Source organism: Ailuropoda melanoleuca, chromosome 3, assembly GCF_002007445.2.
Source record: "Ailuropoda melanoleuca isolate Jingjing chromosome 3, ASM200744v2, whole genome shotgun sequence".
Classification (NCBI taxonomy): domain Eukaryota; kingdom Metazoa; phylum Chordata; class Mammalia; order Carnivora; family Ursidae; genus Ailuropoda; species Ailuropoda melanoleuca.
This window is the reverse complement of record NC_048220.1, coordinates 101,059,239-101,080,719: the sequence shown is the minus strand read 5'-3', so window position 1 is coordinate 101,080,719 and position 21,481 is coordinate 101,059,239. Positions and strand designations below refer to the sequence as shown.

The 21,481-nt window shown below is 41.1% G+C and overlaps 1 protein-coding gene and 1 pseudogene across 2 annotated transcripts in view; one reads left to right on the top strand and one right to left on the bottom strand.

Annotated features, from left to right (window-relative positions):
- Nucleotides 1-21,481, top strand: part of SGCD (sarcoglycan delta) — a 941,028-nt gene that overhangs the window by 274,802 nt on the left and 644,745 nt on the right. The window lies entirely within an intron of this gene.
- LOC100480654 lies at nt 15,655-17,284 on the bottom strand (annotated as a pseudogene).

The window sequence follows — 21,481 nt, the reverse complement described above, 5'->3', positions numbered from 1 at the left end:
TGTCTCCTGCCCAGCATACAGCAGGGGGTCAATAAATGATCGTTAAGGTGACTTAATGTAATTTGGGAAATTTGATTTTTTTTTAAATTGGTTCCTTCAATGATTTGTTTTTCTTTCAGTTATTCAACAAATGTTTATTGAGAACATAACTAATGATCAGGGAAATGCAAATCAAAATGACAATGAGCTATCATTTCACACCTGTTAGCATGACTANATGACTATTAAAAAAAAAAAAAAAAAAAAAAACCCAAACGAGATAATAAGTCTTGGCAAGGATGTGGAGAAAAGGGAATGCTGAGCGCTGCTGGTAGGAACGTAAATTGATGCAGCCATTATAAAAAATGGCATGGAGGGTCCTCAAAAAATTAAAACTAGAATGACTATATGATTCAGCAATGCCACTTTCGGACATAAATCCAAAGGAATTGGAGTCGGGATCTCAAAGAGATACCTGCACTATTATTCACAGTAGTCAAGATATGAAAACAATGTAAGTGATCATCACCAGATGAACAAATAAACAAACTATGCTATATACATACACTGGAATATCATTCAGCCTTAAAAAGAAGGAAATCCTGCCATTTGCAGTAATACGCATGGACCTAGCGAACACTGGGCTAGGTGAAATAAGCCAGACACAGGAAAACCAAAATACTGTATGATCTCCCTAATGTGTGGAATCTAAAATAATCAAAGTCACAGAAACAGAATGGTGGTTGCCAGGGCCTGGAGGGAGGGGTCAAATGGGAAGGTGATGGTCAAAGGATACAGATTTTCTGTTATATAACATAAGTTCTGGAGATCTACTGGACAGCATAGAGCCTAGGGAACAGTACCGTATTGTATCCTTAAAATCTGCAAAGACGGCAGATCTTATGTTAAATGTTCTTACCGCAGACACATAAATAATAATAATATAAGGAGGTGGAAGGAAACTTTTGGAGGTGATGGACAGGTTTATGGTCTTGATGGTGGTGATAGTTTTATGTGTGTAGGGTATATACGTATTTACAAGCTCATGAGTTGTGTCCATACAGGTTTTTACATGTCAATAATATCTCAGAAGTGCTTTAAATATAATAAGAATAAGAATAAGAATGAATAAGAATAGATTAGGAGGGGAAAGAAAACTTATTCTGTGCTAGGCTCTTGGCTAGACGCTGAGGATATCATGATAGACAAGACATTCTTGTTCCTGCCCCAGTAATGGAATTCCACAGGTCCTCTGAAGGACTGATTAACTCATTAGAACTTTACTTTAAATCCTTGACAACACAAAAGTACTTTTACCCTTCTTAGAAGTAAAATGGCACGGGCAGAATGCAGAAATGTTTTAATTTCTTCTAGCTATTCACTCTTCCTCAAGGTAGATGGGAAAACTTTCTGCTACTGCATAAAATGAAATGAAATAAAATGAATGAAATAAAATGGCATCATGAACAACCAAGCAAAACATATTGACTTTTCCTAACCTGTAACCAGGTTCTTTCCTAACCTTTGGGTACTTGAAGCAAAGGACAAATGGAGGGCCACCCGCTAAGTGTATAAAGACTCAGTTATAAGTCCAAGTGCACAAACTGTTAATTAGAGTTGGTTTTATCTTTCCACCTTGACAAATACATCTTCATAATGACTTGAAGGACCAGGTCTAAATATAGGGTTCTCGGACTCTTCGGAGTTTGGAGCCTGGACCATGGAGGTGCATGTTGCTTCAGCCCAGGGGCCACAGGCTGTTCTTTCCAGCTTGGTTACATCCCATACTATCAGGGACCTTGTATGCCCATGTGTGAACACCCCAGTCCATCATGCTTCTAGGTTCTCTAGCCTTGCACCCCCCTTCCCTCTACACAGCTGCTCTTTGGTTCCCTGTTTTAAGAACGCACATGTTGGCTATTGCGACATAGAGCTGGTGGGGCTGAAGGAGAATATGAGAGGGAGGCTTGCAAGATTTATTATGCTTTTGGAGCCCAGAGAACAAAGCACAGGCCTGGGCAAGGGACTTGGGCATATTTGGGCAGGCAGTTCTGGGACCCCAATGGTAGAGCAGGGTCTGGAAGGTCTTGGGCCCCATGTGGGCAATTCCCTTGTCCCTGTGAAAAGGAATGCCCTTGAAGGAGGGCTCAGCAGAGGACCTCTGAACCATCAAGCACCTCTTTCTCTGTTCTAAGGCAAGTCTGCCTATAACAGTTGTTAAATTCAAAAATTAGCGGAAAACTGATATTTTCAACAAAGCCGTATATGAGGCTCTAATATATAAAACAGAGAAGAGAAAGGTACTCCTATTGATATCAGTACCAGAATGATCAGTACTTAAAATGAGTCCTGATTGATTTTCTTCCCTGGGTGTGTATTCTGCCTTCCCTCTTCAGTTTCTTTTTTTTTTTTTTTTTTATTATGTTAGTCACCACACAGTACATCCCTGGTTTCTGATGTAAAGTTCGATGATTCATTAGTTGGGTATAACACCCAGTGCACCATGCAATACGTGCCCTCCTTACTATCCATCACCAGCCTATGCCATTCCCCCATCCCCCTCCCCTCTGAAGCCCTCAGTTTGTTTATCAGAGTCCCTCTTCCCTTTCTCTTTTTCCCCACTCTCCTTAACTCCCACTCCATCCCCCTACTCAATGCCAGATGTGCCTTTGGGAAACATTAGGGCTGTGACTTTGGGCTAGACCAGTGGTTCTGAAACTTGAACAGAAATCAGAATCTGCTGGAGGGCTTATTGAAACACCGATGACTGCCCTCCCCACCCCTCAAGTTTCCATTTCAGAAATCCTGGGATGGAGCCTGAGAATTTGCATTTCTTATAAATTCCCAGGCAGTGATGGGGCTGCCGATCCAGAGGCCTAAATTTGAGGACCACTGGGTCAGAGACGATGACTCAGAATTCAGCTAGTGCTAATTCTCATGTGAACTTTTGGAGCTTGTTGTCTTTCAGTGGACCCATCCAAACGATGCCTGTCGTTTAGATGCCATGCAGAAATAATACAGTAGGAAAGGGCTCTGTGAGGCAAACTGCAGGGTCGGCTACGTAGTTGGTATTTGACATGACAGTCTTCTCATCGTCTTGTTTTTGGACGCCAGTGACTGGTTACATGGGGCAGTTGGGGAAGGCCACTACAGTCTACATTTCAAATAAAATATCTGAAACAGCTATTTAATTAAATTATTTTGAGATTAGAAAAAAAAACTTCAAAATTAAATGCACTTGAACAGGGAGAGAAGTTTTTGTCACTACTTTGTAAGTCAAGAAATAGAGACTAATTTTTTTTATGGGGAACTGGCTGAATTTCAAAATCTTGTCAATGATTCAGGAAAATTTTATTTTTAGTTAGAAAAATGTGTTTTAAATTCCATCAATTCATTGAAAAATGTTATAATTCTATTTTACTTTCATATTGTCGAGAACAACTTGGGGTCTGAAGAGTGTCTCTCTAGCTCATAGTCTCAATTTTGAACTGTTAATGTTTTCCATTTAAACAATATTCTTGTAATTAACAATCCGATTTCCAAATACTTATGTTCTGTAGGAGGTATTATGGAACATTTAATTTCCTTCAGCTGAGTATTATTTTTCTATTAGATAAATGTATTGTGGTGGCCGGCAATTACATTTTTTAAGTGCAATATATCGAGTTGAGGAATAGATGATTATTAGTAAAGAAAGAGCAGAAGCAACTGATTTATTTGAATAAAAAAAAACACATAAAAATTGTGTGCCAGGACAAAGGCAGAGCTGCATCCTCATGGCTGACCCAGAGGCCCGTTGAGGATAAAGGTACTGGTCAAAAAGCACCCTCCAGGTAGCCTATCAGGCCCTCTACAGCTCTGAGCTTCTAAGGAGCCTAAGTTAAATGAGAAGATATGACTAATTTTGCTGACATTAAGACCCCAAGCTGAAAGACACAGAGGAATATTCTCTTGCTGTACAGGGTCTAAACTAAGAATAAAGGGAAAGAGGAGTAAGACAGTATTGTGGGCAAAATTATGCCCCACTGACCACACCCCACATTCCTCTGTTGAAGTCCTAACCCCAGTACTTCAGAACATGACTGCATTTGGAGACAGGGTCTTTAAAGAGGTAATATAGTTAAAATGAGGGTGAATTGGGTTGCGTTCTAATCCAGTAGGAGTGGTGCCTTCATTAGAAGAAGAGATTAGGGCACAGACACACACACAGGGAAGACCACATGAAGATGCAGGGAGAACGTGGCACCCACTAGCCAAAGAGAAAGCTCTCAGGAGAAACCAACCCTGTGAACACCTTGATCTTGGACTTCTGGTCTCCAGAACTTCCAGAAAGTCATTTCCTGATGTCTAAGCCAGCCAGTCCTGCAGCCCTTTGTTATGGCAGCCCCAGCAAACTCATAGAGAAGAGTAGCCTAGAGGTTGTGTTTTGAGGATGAAACATTCTATGCTCCTTCCTTGCTCACAGAGGAGAGATGCACGTCTCCCGTTCCAGCCCCTCCTGCACTTCTTGTCTGCTTGTGCCCTTCTGGCTTCCGTCATCTCATCCCTGTGATGCCAGCCTGCCCTAAATACACCCTGCCTCCCATGGACGGTTCTCTGCTCGCCCCGTGGTGCACCTGCTGGGCCCACGCCAGTGCACAATACACTGGAATAAGCATGATACTTTAAGAAGCAGATTCCTAGACTTGTGCCCAAAGATTTGGAGTCGGTAGGTCCACAGTGAGGTGCTGCACTTCCAGCAACCGCCTCGGCTGATTCTGCAGGAGATCCAGGGGAACGACCCTTGATTAAAAACTGCCTTAGACCATCCAGCAAGAGGAAAAGTGGAATCCTAGGGATTTTCCAGAAAAACAAAAACAAGTGAGGCATTCTTGTACACTTTGGTTAGATTTTTTTTATTTCACTTGTGTTACCCCTGCTTAAAATCATTCCATCGCACTTTGATGTCTTTGCCATGACCAAGGAAGCTCTGCAGAGGAGTCTGCCCCCAGACACCCTTATCATGGGATGATATCATCCCTGTGGAATCACTGAAGCCATGTTCTTCTGATTTCTAATCTTTTGCCGTACAGGTTCCCTCTGCCTAGAATGCTTTTCCTTCCCAGCCAAATTCCACTTCCCCCATAATTTAGCTTAAATGTCATTTCCTCCCATCTAATCGTTTTCCCTATTCTTCCTTTTCACAGCATCTATTATTATTTTTCTCTATAGTCAGTGTCATGACTTACACTTGTGTATTTGTGTAATCAATTGTTGCCTTCCTGCCTCACCCAGTAGACTGTAAGCTCTACAGGGCTTTCTTGTGTGTGGGTTCATTGCTGTCATCCAGTACCTAGTAGCATGCCTGGCACAAGAGAAAAGCTGCATGAGTGTTTGCTGAATGGAGACAGGAAGGAGTTCAGTGTTGACAACTCCAGGGAGCATGAGCAATGGTTTTGGAGGTCTTCAGATCGCCTGGAAGGAAATGTGATTCCCACCCCCACCACACCTCCATCTTGAAAGGTCCTTCTCATCAGTTCTGATGATGTGTATTTTCAAATTCCCTTTCCCTCCTCCTCCGAGTTGTCTGACCTGGGCAGAGGCTGGCCGGAGAGCTTACGGGAAGTCAGTTCCCGGGTGGAAATGGGAACTGAAAGTAGCCTTGTCCAGTGTTTGATACATCTGGGCACATTGCCGAGATTTTTGACAAGATAAATGACATAATGATTTCCACGGATTCTCATTCCAAGTCAGTGGGATTGATACAGAGGTGGTCAAAGCAGCTTTTGAATTGAAATCAATACCATTTAATATCTAAATTTCATTCCGAAATGTGACTAAGGATAAGCTAGTGGATTTTTGTTAGAGGTAGAATTATTTTTAAAATAATGATCCTCAGAGCCCCATAGATTTTTCAGTTAGTATTATAAGGGGGGAGAAAACCTGCTGCAGATGACCCCACAAGTTCTTGCCTTGATTTGCATATTAAAGATGTTTTGATATTTTTCAAGTGGAAGATCAAAGCGTTAGGGCTCCATTAGTCACTGTATTAGGAACAAAGATAGAAACATAGATTTTGTTTTAATGTGAAAGCAAGTGGCCTTATCTTATATTTCATGTTATTAGGGTCTCAGGGAAGTCCATTTATGTTTTGCATGCCTAAATAGATTAAGAAAGAGGAAGATTAAGCAATTCTCTTGAATTAGTATCTTCAAAGAATAAATGAATGGAAAGCATCTTAATTAGTTATGCCAGTCCTTATTTCAGGGTAATATGATATTTGATATTCATCGCTAGAGGCAAAGCATATTTTAAAAACATACAAATATGTGTAGCTCTTAAACATAATATTTGTGTTTTGGTGGGGTAACTCTTACTCAAAATGTATCTAACATTTGTAACTTGCTCCTTTCTATAACAGCACTGCTGTTACTCTGTTAATACTTCTCTTACTACTAGTACTACCACCAGCACTTCTATTACTAGTAATCCTGGTGCTATTACTACTATCCATGGTCATGATAATGATGATCCCTGCAATTTACTCGTAAACAACTACAGTGTTCCTAGTCTTACCTGAGGTGTTTGTACAATCACAACAACCCGTGAGGTCGGTACCATCACTGTCCTTGCTGCACACTAAGAAAGTGGCAGAAAGTAGTAATTCGCCCAAGGTCTCCCAGCCAGTGAGTGCTGGAACCCCAGCTCATGTCCAGATCAGCTTCAGTAGAAAGCTCGAGCTGCTTCAAGCCCTGCGTGCTGTCTTCAATAGGAAAGACAGATAACAACACTTAGATAAAGCAAAGTTTGGTGTTTGGTGTCCTTTTATCCTTTTCTGTCCTGCTACCTTTTCACAGGATTTTGAACTATTTTTATGCAATACAAATGCTCTATAAGCCGGGTGAGCGAACCCACCTTCAGAGCAAAAATACATACATTCTTGGCTCCAGCCGAACTGAATTCATCCCCGTTTCCCAGATTGTGTGCATTCCTGCTCCTGGTTCTGGGAGCACTTGTGGCACACACTTAAACAGAGATAAAAGGGAGGCCATTGCTTGCAGCTGGGGGGTAACTGGAGCATTGGGGGAACCAGAGCCTAGTTAGCTGGGTTTCCATCCAGGGGTGAGACTTAACTGCAGGTGGGAGCAGCAGCTCTGAAGTCGGCTATGAAGAGATTGGTGCCACTTTAGGCATAAAGCTTCAAAGACCTCGAGATAAATCAGCAGAGTGGGGAATTCACAGGTGGATAATGGGAAATTGACTCCAGAGTTACAGCATTTCAGGAAGCAACTGACACTGAAGACATCTGAGACACTTGAGAAGGATCCCGATACTCTCTTGGCATTGGCTGCATTCTGCCACTTGCCCTTCATCCTTCTTCTAATGGCCTCCTGATTGATCTTGCTTTCCAGCTTGCATTAGGACAGTTTCGGCCTAGTCTATATTTCACTGAGGGTATTCTAACAGAGTTAAGAAAGCTCTCAAAGAAGGAAATCAAATCATACTACAATAAAAAATAGGTAGCTTTCAAGGGTAGTCTTCAGTTTTTTCTTGTTGCTATTTTATTTTTTTTGCCGGGGGGGTGGTTGTTTGTTTGCTTTTTAATGCCCAGGGGCAGCTTCTCTGGTTCATGAAGTCTCTCGGACTCAGAGTCCAGGATACATTATTGGGTGCCTCTCCCCCCATTTTTTTCTGGGCTATGAAGTGATATATGATGTCACTCAATGGCTATTAAGTGATGATGGCTGTTAAGTGATATGATAGTGTTTAAGGTCATGGGCACTAGTGTCAGGTGGGCTTGGGTTTGAATTCCGGCTTCTCCATTTATTGATGGCAAGTTACATAGCCTCTTACAGCTGCGCTTTCCTCCTCTGTAAACCGGGGTAGGAATGATAAGTATTCTGGGTGGCTGTTGTGAAGATCACTTGAGAGAGTGCAGATTTATTCCTTAGCACATCTCTAGCACAGAATGAACATTCAGTCAATGTGAGCTGCTATTATTATTATGTTGTTGTTGCTGTTGGAATGAAGGATCCCTATTGATTGTGTGTAGGACCCAAGTTCACCTGCGACTGCTAATATTTCACCCCATTTTCTAAAGAAGGTCACTGGCAGCATTCCTATGCATTATGGCATTTTCTATCTTGGCATTGGTTTTGAATTCAGAACCAAAATAAAAGTGACAAATCCCTTTAATTTTTTTTCATTGGAGGTCAAAAGCCTTTCTTTCATTCACTGACTTGTTCAAGCAGAGTGGATAGTTGCCGCATTCTCACGGGCACTTGCAAGCTTGTTACAAATGAGTTGTCTGGTGGATTTAAACCTCTCTTCCTTTCAGGAAATGAAACTGCACCACTTTACTGAGCTAGGCCATGTATCTAATCATTTACCATAGCTGAGAGCCAGGAAAAATTTGGTTCTGTTCACTTGACGCTAGAAAGGAGCAATCATTCTCCCTAACTTCTGCCACCCTGAGATAAAATATAAACACGTATTCCTAGATTTTCACCCTTCGATTTGAGTTGCATTGCCTGGTGGAGGGGAGGGGGAAGATAAATGAGTGGATTCTATTTTATTTTAAGCTTTAAAATGGAAATCTGTACTAGGGTGTCATTTAGTATTCTTCCAGTGGAGGGGTTCTCCAACTTGCACTGTTCAACCACCAGAAATATGTCGAATTGGGGGGGTGGGGGGGTTCCTGATACCGTCCCAGCAAGAGTCGTGGGTTCTAAGACTTTCTCTTGGATTCTTGGCTGTCCTGGGGGGAATCCAGGAAGACTGTCCTTTTTTCTTCTTCGTTACACCAAGTTTTTTTTTTTTTTTTCTTCCTATTTCTGCTTAACCTTTGTCTCTTTCAGGGTTGATACTTTTTACAGGTGCATGCTGATACGGCTATACATTTTTAGATCTATTGAAATAGTTTCACAGTGGTTCATCAATAGCCTCTATTCTGAGAACACACCCCCTTCAAGTGCCCCTTCCACTGCCTGCCCCCATCTCTTTCCCAGAATCCCCTGCCCTCCCCCCACCCATCTTTTAACTAAAGTGTTGACACCTGGCCTGGCAGGAGACCTCCAGACCCTGCTTCAGATCTGCAGCGCCGGCTCCGTTCTCGGTAAGTTCTCTCGCCACACTGGGTGGTACATAGGTGGATGATACCCCACCCCAGTTTCTTCTTCTTTCACGAAGACCATTCTGGCCTATTAAACTTTGAGTCCAAATTCGTAGCATCTAGTAGGACCTCTGTCTCCTTTCTTGGAAAGCAGGATTGGCTTAATCCTCACACCCTCCTAGGAGGTGAGGGAAAAGCTTTCATTTCCCCCTTTCTAGTGAATCAAAGAACAAAGCAGTGAAGTTTTCATATTTGAGTTGTCTGAACCTCCTTCAAAAGTCTGTCAGAGGAACTTGTTTGTTTTCTCCGGAAGCGAGCTACATCTCACTAAGCCTCCAGTCTGGCGGAGTAGTGAAACAGAATCGTTAAAGCATTGGGGTATTAAAATGCGAAGAGCTTGATTATTGTCAGAACTGGGACAAGAATCGAGTTCTAGAGGTGGTGGACAGGATGACAGACTTTGCGTGCGAACAGTCAGCAAGTAGGTGGGGCGTGGCTAGGGGAGCGCTCCAGTGGACTGCACATTCAGGTGGGCAGGCATTCGAGGAAGGGACTTGTCAAGAAAAAAAAAAAATTGGTACAAATCTTGGGGATCATGCAAAAGCGATGAGAGTGGGGAATAAGCCCTTTTAATATGTCATGTTGGAACATTATTTAATGGGCCACCCATGGGCTTTTGAATGATCTAAAGGGATGGTCCTTTTGTTTAACTTGCCATGCATATGTGATTAAAAGCTCAGGCTTAATGAAGTTATGTGATAACCTGTAGACGTTTGTTCGGGAGAGATCGTTTCTCTCCCCCAAGGTAATGATCTGACTGGTCTCTAGGGCATAAACCTTTTTTTTTTTTTTAAGTTAATTTATTTACGAGAGAGAGCATGAGCAGGCACCCATGAGCAGGGGGAGGGGCAGAGGGAGAAGATAGAGAATCTCAGGCAGACTCCCCTCTGAGTGCAGAGCCCTATGCTGGGCTTGATCCCAGGGCCCTGAGATGAGATCATGACCTGAGCTGAAATCAAGAGTCAGACGCTTAACTGATTGAGACACCCAGGTGCCCTCTAGGTTTGTATCTTTAACATTGCTATTCCAAGATTTTTTTTTTCCAAAACGGTAAATACCCAATTTCTGTAATGCTCTCTGAGCCATTTTCTCAGTAGATCGTTTCCTAGGGCTGCCGTAACAAATTACCACTACTTGGATGGCTTAACACAACAGAACTTTATTGTGTCATGGTCTGGAGTCCAAAATGATGTTCTCACTGTTTCACATCAAGGCGTTGGCAGAGTCATGCTCCCTCTGAAACCTATAGAGAAGGCCTTCCTTGCCTCCTGCTGGCTTCTGGTGGGTGCCCAGCAGCTCTTGGTGTTTCTTGGCTTGAGCTGTATCCAATATTTGCCTCCGTTGTCTCTTGGCATTCTGCCTATGCCTTCAGATTGTCTTCTTTTAAGGACAGTAGTCACAGTGGATTAAGGGCTCCCCCTACTCCAGCATGGTCTCACATTAACCAATTACACCTGCAACGACCCTGTTTCCCACGAAGGTCAGATCCTGAGGTACTCGGGGTTTGGACTTTAGTATATCAATTTGGGGGAAACAACCCATAGCAACCAGCTTGCTTGTCCTCTCGTCAATGAGTTAAATGTTGTCTTTAGTATATGTTAATTCTATGAGTATATGAGAATCATGTCTTTAATATTTTGGAAACTGAACCTTGGCCATCTTTGGAGGTTAATAAGAATGTTGGAATGGAGGGCAAGTGTGAGATCGGAACTCTTGTGGATATTGGATCTTGATCAGTGACTGGAGAGAAGGAAGAGATGTCCCCAATGCCACTGTCGGGTCTGTTCCCCAGGAAGTGGAAGATGTGTCCCCCGATACCACATATACCTTTCCCCCTATAAAACCCTTATAAACATAGGGAAGGCTTGTTAGCACCATCACTAGATTACTACATGAGTTTATTGTGGGATATCTATGTTTGTGGACTTTTTCACAGGTAAAATGACCTTGTGGGTTCCAAACCAATAAAGTTCACAAAATGTAATGCCTTCCCAAATTGCCCTGCCTCTCAAGCCTCCAGTCTCCATGGCTGGGGATGCTGACTTCGCTTGATCTCTGCTGTCCGACACACCCGCACACATGCAGGACCTTAGCCAGATGCCTCCAGCTGCTTCCCTGCCGCGGGACTGCACTTCTCATGACTGAATTTAGTCCTTGGCCTCCTAGCTCAGATCTTCGGAGAGGTTCATCCTTGTGTTCTTTGGCTCCTACGTCTTGGTCTCATAGTCCCTGCTCCCAGACGTCCTAGGTAGTGATTGCTAGTAAAGTGTTCAGCACACATGAGAGACACAGTAACTACTTGAATAAAGGAACAAGCAGGTTATGGTTGACCCGGATGCTGCCAATAACCCACTTGCTTCTTCAGACTCTTGGCTTTGACGTGGATCTTTAAGAATTGCCAGCTTCTCCTTGGCAGGCTTTTATAGCTCTCTTGAACTGAACTGGCTCAGTCTATCCTCTGAGTTATGGCTCTGACACCTCTTTGAACTTTGGAATCACAGTCTATTCATAGGCTAACAACTGTCTAAATTGTTAATCTGCTACCTTTGAAATGAACATCCTCACACTTCTCCAACTAGGAGTGCGTATTTGCAGAAAGCCAAGAATCAGCATAGACTAAAAGGCCAGTTTTCCTTGTAGATTCAAACTTTGGCAAATTTTCCTCTTTAATGATTTTGCTTTGCTGAAGTTCAAATATTACTCTTTGGTCCACTTAGAAGCTTGATGAGTTAGTTAATTAGACCCACATATATTATTATAGACTCTGAGAGATTTAATTAGAATGTGCTAATGTGTAAAATCAAATGTGCACCAATGGTTTCTTAATTTTTCCCAAGTTTAGATGGAATGAATTACTGGTACTTACCATAACTTTGGGGGGGTTGTAGAAATTCTGCATCAAGTAGCAATTAGATTCTCTGTTTATTACATACTATATTAATCTTCAGGTTAAGATTTAACGGTTGGAAATCTAATATAGTAATTATTTTGTGGCTTTTGAAAACTAAATATTTACAGAATTATAATTTAGTGTGAGAATATACCCTGTAGCTGTTAGCATGTCAAAACATGTTAGGCAGCTCTTACAACCTGTTTGTTAGTGGTAAAACCCAATTAATGTATAAATTATATTTTTGCTCAGTGTATAATCAAATGTGGAACTGAAAGAATTTTTCAGACTGTTGCTGTCTAATGAATCTAGGTGATTTGGCATCTAGTCAACTGTAGCTCTAATCTATAATAATAATTGCTTCAATTGTTAACTTATTACTGTTACCATGTAGGGGTTTGACAAGCAGTGTGCCAAGTGCTGTACATACATCATCTCATTTAAACTTTAGCACAAACGTGGGATGGAGGTACAAATTTAATACCTATTTTATAGTTTAGAAAACTGAGGCTCTGTGAAGTTAAGATAATTCTCTAAGTAGCTTGTAGCTCTCATGCAAATGGTCCAAAACAAAGCCTGGACTTGAACCCAGAGTTGCCTGATACCAAATCTCAGGTTCTTAGCTATTACTCATTACTGCCCTTTCCAGAAAATGCTATTGTGATATAAATTGTTATAGCCGGTTTTATGTTTATAGCTCATTCACATAGTTTCATATTGCTGTGTTTCATTTCTTTACCAAACAGAATCATGATCACCCTGCATATCTTAAGAGAAATACGTTAAAAGTGTAATGATTAAAAATATCCATCTTTGCTCATCTTCATGATGGTGGCTTTCTTTCTTTCTTTTTAAAGTAAGAGATTTAAGGATGAAGAAGGAGCGAGAAGGAAGTTAATTTATTTGGGGCATTTATTGTATTTCAGACATTGGACTAGATACTTCACGTATTAACTGCCTATAATGGCTGGCAAGCTTCGATCTCTTATCCAAAACCTTCATGTGTTTCAAAACGTAGAATTTGTTGCTGTCGTTTAGAAAGGTAAGACAATATGCATATCCTAGTGGGATCTTGGGAATCACCTTGTCACCAAACGTGTACTTTTTTGATGTCAACAAAACACGGGAAACGTATCCTAAATGGAATCAAGACTGTCCTTGGTGCCAATGTTGGTTCAGGTCACATTTTACAGTGAGACAACTTCATGTCAGGTCAGGTTTGCCACCAAAGACGTTCTGAAAACCTTTTCTTTTTAGAGCTTTTGATTTCAGAGTTGTGGCCTATGGAGTGTGGACTTGTGTTCTGCACACAGAGATCAGGAAACCGTGGCTGAGACAGCTTCAGTGACTTAGGCTTCGGTCACGTGGCTCATCAACAGTGGAGCAAGAATTTGAACCTCGATCTTGTTCAAGTGAGTGTCCATTCAATTGCCATGCTCTCTGTAAATGTCCTTCAGGATGCAGAAGGGAGAATTAATAGTTTCCCCCAGTGCCATGCCCTTGTGGCCCTGAGACGCAAAGCTCGTCCAGCCCTCACTCTGGGTTTTCCAGGGGATTCAGCGATGGGAGCACGAGACCAGTATTGTGCAAGGTCTTGCTCTTCTCCCCGATCCTGCTGATGACCTGAGTTGTGTGTGCCCCACCACACTCTGTGCCTTTCTTGCTGACATGCCAACCCTGGAAGAACACACAGCTGTATGGGCATGAACAGATTCTTTCAGTTATGGCCTAGGCTTTAAATTAGATTAGACATTTCGTTAATGACTTCCCCAGCTAACCAGTAATGTCTCTGATCCCCCTGGCTTATAGTGGCACATCACCTTGTGCCACATTTCTCTTTCTCAGAGACTGCTGGGAGGTAGGAGTTGAGGGTGTGGCCTCTTTCAGTACTCAAATTTTAAGATGCTTGCAAATCACCTGGGATTCTGTGAAAATGCATTAAATAGATCAGTAGGTGTGGGACATGCCTGAGATGTTAAATTTTTCATAAGCTCCCAGTGATGCTACAGGTCCGTGGACCACACTTTGAGTAGCAATGCCTTAGGTTAACTGAATGCAGCTTAGGTCAAGTAAAGGTTCTCTGTCCCCTTGGTATTCAAGGCAGAGTTCCTCATTTACTAGTTTGCTGTGATGGGCTTAGTGTTAGAGTCACTTACCTGGGCTAGGTGTTAGAGTCTTTGGTTAGTGTTATTTGTGTCCTGCTTTCCTTTGCCTTGGTAAAGATTTTGTGAGGCTTTATGGCTGGATGGACCCCATGTTGGCTCTTATTTGCTAAAGACCCCCCGGTCTCCATGCTGCCTCCTAGCAACTCATTCTTGGCTTAAAGAGCAGCATTTTGCCCTATCACTGACTTGCAACTTAGAGTTCATGCCACCGGAGAACTGAAGGTGCTTTGAGCTGGTACTAAACCTTCCATCTGAGCACAGTGAGCCACATGTTTAATTTGATGTAATGACATTTCAGAATTTCAGAGGAAGATTACAAGGGACCTCTTTCAAGTGTATCATATTGGGTGGGAGTGCCAGACCCCCAGTCCCTACCACCCTGCACAGATCTCAACTTACCTAAAATACCTCCATACCTCAAGGTGCGGAATCAAATAGCTACAGCAAGAGACTGTGTGCCATAAACCAAAATACTCACTATGGACCTTCCAAGAAACAGTGCCTACCCTGGTCCATACCATGAGGGGCATGCATAGGCTGTTCTCTAGATGCGGTGTTTGATACACTAAATGAGAACGCATCTCCATAATTCTATTTTTAAATGTAAAATCTGAATAACACTTAGATCCTTCTCTGTATTCTTTTTTTTCCCTATAAATATGGATTTCTCACCAGGCAGTTGCTTTGGACTGACTGGTACAAAGGTCACGTACATAGGAAGGCAGAAGACAAAAGCGTATTAATAACTTTCAAAATATTGCCCCCATTTATAGTAAACTCTAGCTCTACCCCTGGATAGGTTCCATTCTAATTGTAGATTCAAAAACATATCTCCCTCAAATATATTTAACCATACAAGGAGGTGGATCTTCCTTATTTAGTGTTTACTGAATACCACATTAGGAACTTGAGGGAGGAGAGAGATGTCACTGTTAACTGTATATGTTATATAAACCATATCTAGTTCATACTTTTATTTATACATTTGTGTCTGATTTCTATTTGCTTCTTTTACCATGGTTCTCCAGGTGTTATAGACTCTTTGCAGATAATCATTTTTATTTTTATTTTTTTTTATTTTTATTTTTTAAAGATTTTATTTATTTATTTGACAGAGATAGAGACAGCCAGCGAGAGAGGGAACACAAGCAGGGGGAGTGGGAGAGGAAGAAGCAGGCTCATACCGGAGGAGCCTGATGTGGGGCTTGATCCCATAACACCGGGATCACGCCCTGAGCCGAAGGCAGACGCTTAGCCGCTGTGCCACCCAGGCGCCCCTGCAGATAATCATTTTTAAATCAAATAACATATTACAAATTTATCTGTTATCTCTCGAGAAAGAGTTTCAAACTTACAGTTGACAATACATCACGAGCATTTTCTTTTTCTGTCTTTATTTCCCCTCACGACTGGAGTGGATATTATTTCGCTGCCCAGACACTGGAAGGTTTACTGTCTCAAGGGAGCGCTCAGTGGCCAGGTGACTCCCGTCCTGAAGAGGGCTGAGGCATCCTGAACTTGGACAGGTGCAGGTTGAGGTCTCCGAAGGTGTAGGGGTGTAGTCACGTTGCTGGAGGTTCCTGTACCTGGTGTTGTCGAAAGGCTCGGTGGGGCCGGTGGCTTGAGCGGGCTCCTGTGTGTCGTCTGCTCCTCCAGGCAAGGTGCCAAGTCGTCAGCCATCTTGTCCCGTCCCTCAAGCTCTAGGCCTGTGGTCTTTTCCTCAAAAATGCCTTTGTTAGGAACAGGACCTGGCTTCCGATGTTGTACTGGTACCTGATCTTCCAAAATCTCCTCTTTAGCCTTCGGGTTCCTCCCGTTACCTGCTTCCCGGAACTTTCCCTGTCAGACGGGGGAAACGCCACCCCCAATCCGTTCCAGTACTTGTTTTTCCGATGTCTTTCTCTGGTCTCAGGACTTGTTTGCAGCTGCCCTGCTGTTCTGGCTCTTTTTCACAATTGCACGGGTGCCTGGCTGCCATCCGGCTGTGTAGACAGCCCTGACTTTGTATGGTAAGATTTTTTTTAACTTCAAGTGGCTTTTGACCTTCTTTATCTTTTTTACTTGATCTAAATATTTTGTCCATTTGTTTTTCCTTTACATTTTGCTTCATGAACTCTTTATCGGCTTGTGACTTGGGTGTTGTGGTTTTTGGTTTAGTGACGTTTCTGTCCTCTAATGGCTTCACGGTGGCCCTTTCTTCTTTGCTTGACAGGGCCTCTCTGGAGGGGTGAGGTCTGGCTATCCCTGGGACTGGCTGGGACCGGGTCTTCTCTTTTGCTGATGTTGTAATTTGGGGGGCTCTATCTTCAAGGGAATGGGAGGCCTACGGTGTTGGAAGCCCTCCTTTGCCCCTACTCATCATCTGAGGTCAACCTTGGAGCTGTCACCTCCTTGTCAGACTCTCATGGGAGGAGCTGGGTGAGGAGGACAATGAATCATCTGTCCCTGCCCTGCTTTCCTGAAGAGCTTTTGAATCAGAAACCTGTTTTCTGAACGGAGAAAGAACTTTTTGAGGAAACTCTACCAAATTCTTTCTTTTTTTTTTTTATAATAATTTTTTATTATGTTAGTCACCATACAGTACATCCCTGGTTTTTGATATAGAGTTCCATGATTCATTATTTGTGTATAACACCCAGTGCACCATGCAATACATGCCCTCCTTACTACCCATCACCGGTCTATCCCAATCCCCCACCCCCCCCCCTCTGAAGCCCTCAGTTTGTTTCTCAGAGTCCATAGTCTTTCTTGATGAGAACTTTGGACCCCTTCATCTGTGAATAGCATGCTATCATCGGGACTGGGGCGAGGGCTTGCTCCCATCCTGCCATGACTCACAACTGATGGCTAAGAACTGGCTGAAGACAAATTTTGAGACAATTCAGCTGCTATTGGGGTGGCTAGTAGCTTGCCCCTGTCCTTTGATTTCACTACATTTTTTGGTGGACTTTCCTTCTTGGGATTTGGTTGCAGTCCCTTTTCGTTCTTTCCTGATTCTTCAGCACCCGGGACTGTCCTTGCTGCAGCAGGAGCAAGGCCACCATGATGCTGACACGGGCAAGAGCCGGGGGTCGGGCGGGCTGGAGTGATCATGATCATTTTCCATATCATTCAGTATACATGCAAGTTTCTTTTTAATGGCTTCTCTTTAATGGCTTAATTCCTCGTATAGATGGCCATGCAATGCTTTTCCATTGCCTAATAGCTGGACATTTCTGTGTTTCTCACATGTTGCTGTCTTCCTTCATGTTTAATTTAAAATCAAAGGGAGATTAGAAAATTTTAAGGCTATTAACATATCAAATTTAATTCAAGAGACTTTATGTCAACTTACTCTTTGTGTGTTTAAAAGTGGGACACTATCTGTTTGTCTTTTAAATTTTTGCTAATTGAAGGCCCCTGGGTGGCTCAGTCAATTAAGCATCTGCCTCGGCTCTGGTCGTGAGCCTGGGGTCCTGGGATTGAGCCCCACATTGGGCTCCTTGCTCAGTGGGGAGTCTGCTTCTCCCTCTCCTGCTGCTCCCTCTGATTGTGGTCTCTCTCTCTCTCTGTGTCAGATACATAAAATCTTTAATTTTTTAAATTTTTTTCCAATTTAATGATGAGAAATTATATCATTATTGGTTAAACTTTTATCAGCCATAACTCTTAGGTTTTTTCAGTTCTTTATTTGCCCTTATTTTTATTTATGGTATTTCTTTTACAAACAGCAGTCTTGTATTTCTATGTCAGATGAATGTTTTCCTCCATAGTTTTACCATCTATCTTGATTCTTTAGGAGATATTGCTCATTCTTAAGTTACATAGTTCTTCTTTAGTATTCTTCCTCCATTGCAGTATGCATGTGTTTTCATTTGTTTCTGCTTACTTATTTGTACCTGACATATGTTTTGGTTATTTTATGAGATAAAGGTCTACTTTGATTTTTTTCTCAAATTGTTTTTCTAAATGCCGGAACGATTTTATAAAATTGTTGAGGAAATTGTTCCGGCATTACTTATCGGAAGTATGAAGCCTTTGCCAAGAGATAGCAATTCCAACCTCAACATATGTATTTATAGTGTCTTTTGGGGGCCTTTAGGTTTCTTTCTTTGATCTATTCATCCATCCTTGGAGTAGTCAAGACTAATATTTTACAGGACTAATATTTTAGATCTTTGGAATGAGATTCAATGCTGGTACAGCATAACTCTCCTTGTTACTCTATTCTTTCAAAGCTTCCCTGGCTTGTCTTACTATTTATTTCTCCCAGTGAAATATATAATCTTTTTTTCTTTTATACGAAATCATTTTAAATCTCTAGAAAGTTACAAGAATAGTACAAAGAAGTATATGCCCTTTACCAAGATTCAGTTTTCTTTAGCACTTCCCCATTTGCTTTATTGCCCACATGCATGTGTTATTTCTTTTTTTCATTAGAGAAAATGATGTGATATTTTTATTATTTAGATTTTTTACTTAAGGTAGATTGTATATGTCACATCCCTTAATATCTCAATGTTTACTTTCTAAGAACAAGGACATTCTCTTTTATAATCACAGTATATCATTTATCAACTTCAGGAAATTTCATGCACAATCTTTATATCTAATCTACACTCCATCTTTCAGATTTGCCCAGTTTGCCCAATATTGTCCCAATAATCTCCTTTATAACATTTTTTCCTCCATTACAGATTCTAGTCTGGATTGTTACATTTGTGCTGCCTGCTTAGTCTCCTTCAGTCTGGAACAGTTCCTCAGTCTTTCTTTGGCTTTCCTGAGATTGACATTGTTTTTCCTTTTTTTTTTTAAGATTTTATTTATTTATTTGACAGAGATAGAGATAGCCAGTAAGAGAGGGAACACAGGCAGAGGGAGTGGGAGAGGAAGAAGCAGGCTCATAGCGGAGGAGCCTGATATGGGGCTCAATCCCTTAACGCTGGGATCACGCCCTGAGCCGAAGGCAGACGCTTGACCGCTGTGCCACCCAGGCGCCCTGAGACTGACATTTTTTGATGAACACAGGTCAGTTATTTTCTATTGTGTTCTGCCCTTGGAGTTTGAAGATGGTCCCTCATCAGAAAGATTCATGTTATGCATTTCTAGTGAGACTACTATGTAAGTAATGTGTTCTTTCCAGCATATCACATCGGGGGCACGTGATGTGCACCTGCACTTCATGGATAATGTTTATCGTGGCACCCGTCAGAGTGTTGTCCATTACTCCACTACATATTCAGTACTCTTCCCCTTGCACCTAGGAAACATTCTTCAAGTGGACACTTCGAGACCCTTATCTTTGATGATTCTGGTCTGAACCAACCTTCACTTGGTTGCAAACAGTGATTTTCTAAAGCCCACCCCCTCTATATTTATTAGTTGGTACTTGAGCAGAAGGATGGGCCATCACTTTTATTTGTTTGTTAATTTACCCATTTGTTTTCAATGTGGACCCGTGGATTCTTATTTATTCAGTAGGTTAAAATATCTTAGTGATCATGATCATTTTGATGCTACATTTGTCCCTGACTGAACCATTGGAACCAGTTGAAGGTGATTCTTGTGTTCTTTTGTTATGTTTCTGTCATTCTTAGAGCACGTATTTTCTCTTAATGAAGTGGACATGTGTTTGGTGATCATGAAAAAGCTTCATGATATCTTGCTAAGCGAAAAGAAAGCAAGGTACAAAAAATATGTATATGGTATTCTGCCATTAAGAAGAAAGCGGGAAAAATCATGTACATATTGGCTTATTTCTTCACCAGGAAATTCTGTAAAGATAGCCCTCAAGAATATAGAAAGTGGTCACCCACAGTTGACAGACAAATAACCAATAGAAACAAAGGTGGTAGTGAGATTTTTATACCGATATTTTTTTTACAGAATTATTTTGAATCATATGAATGTCTTAACTTTTAGGGGAAAAAATATAAATTACAATGGTTAAAGCATTTATCTTCTCTTCTGTAATAATTAATTATTCAATCAAATACTTTATAATAAAGTTTTTTACTATAGGCTGATCCCAGAAATTGGAAAAAATATAAAATATACCTTATTAAAAGGTATACATATAGGTTATGGGGATACATATAAGTTATGGGGTTAAATGATACAGCTTAAGGAATACATTCAGTGGCATTATAATAACCCTGTGTGGTGTTAGATGGTAAGTACACTTGTAAGAAACATATGTGTGGATAATATTCACTGCAGCATAAGTCGTTAATGCTATTGGTACCCTAGAGAGAGGTATATAATCCCACCTAATTAACTATTACTCCCCCAAATAAGTTTGTGATAAAAAGTCGATTAAGTTGTATGATTTTTTTTGAAATCAGAGCATATATTTTTCTACGTTCTTGCACCAGATGTTTCAGCTCTGGAGTCAGATATTTCTTCAAAGAGCCCTGATTTGGGGAACAGTATTTAACAAACAAACTCTGGCTTCCGGGTGGCTCATTAGTACTAGGGCATGATTGCTTTCAAGTCCATTCAAAACCGAGTCCGTTCCAGAGGTCTCTTACTGATGTCTTCTAGTACAGTAAACTGATTTTTGAAACAAAACAGGGTCCTCAGAACACTTTCATCTTTCATATATTTTAATCTTCCTTCTTTCACAGTGAGAACCCTGATCCCATCATTAACACATTCACTAATTTGCTCAGTTCTACAATCCACACAGTTAGTTTCAGAACATACCTCTATAAAAAACAAACCTAAAAAGAGTTCAACATTTAATAGCAGTTCTTTTCTTTTCTTTTCTTTTCTTTTCTTTTCTTTTCTTTTCTTTTCTTTTCTTTTCTTTTCTTTTCTTTTCACTGAGTTGAAGATGTATGTCAAAGTACTGTGTTGAAAATTTACCTGAATTTGTTTTCTTTGTTCTCTTCAGTGTTGTTATTCATTTAAAATGCAGTGGGGTTCATTTATTTCTGTTTGTGTTTTAGTTTTAGTTTTTGATTTCCATTCTTGTTGATTTAATTTTATTTATTTTTTGCATATGTAGAATATTAACAAGATTCTAAAAGTCAAAAGTGTACCAGAAAAGAAATCGTTTTGAAGGGTCTCTCCATCCCTTATCTCTTCTTATCTGTAGCCCCTCCCCAGCCCTTGATAGGTAACCAGTTTGATTGGTTTCTGATTTATTCTTCCTCTATATATAGAGATTGATGTATATATTCTTATTGTCCTTTGTTTCTTACACAAAAGTAGCATTTATAATCTATTTTACTTTGCTCTGTTTACTGAAATGTATCTTGATAATTATTCTCCGTGCAATTCATGGAGACCTTCCTTCATCTTCATTATGGATAT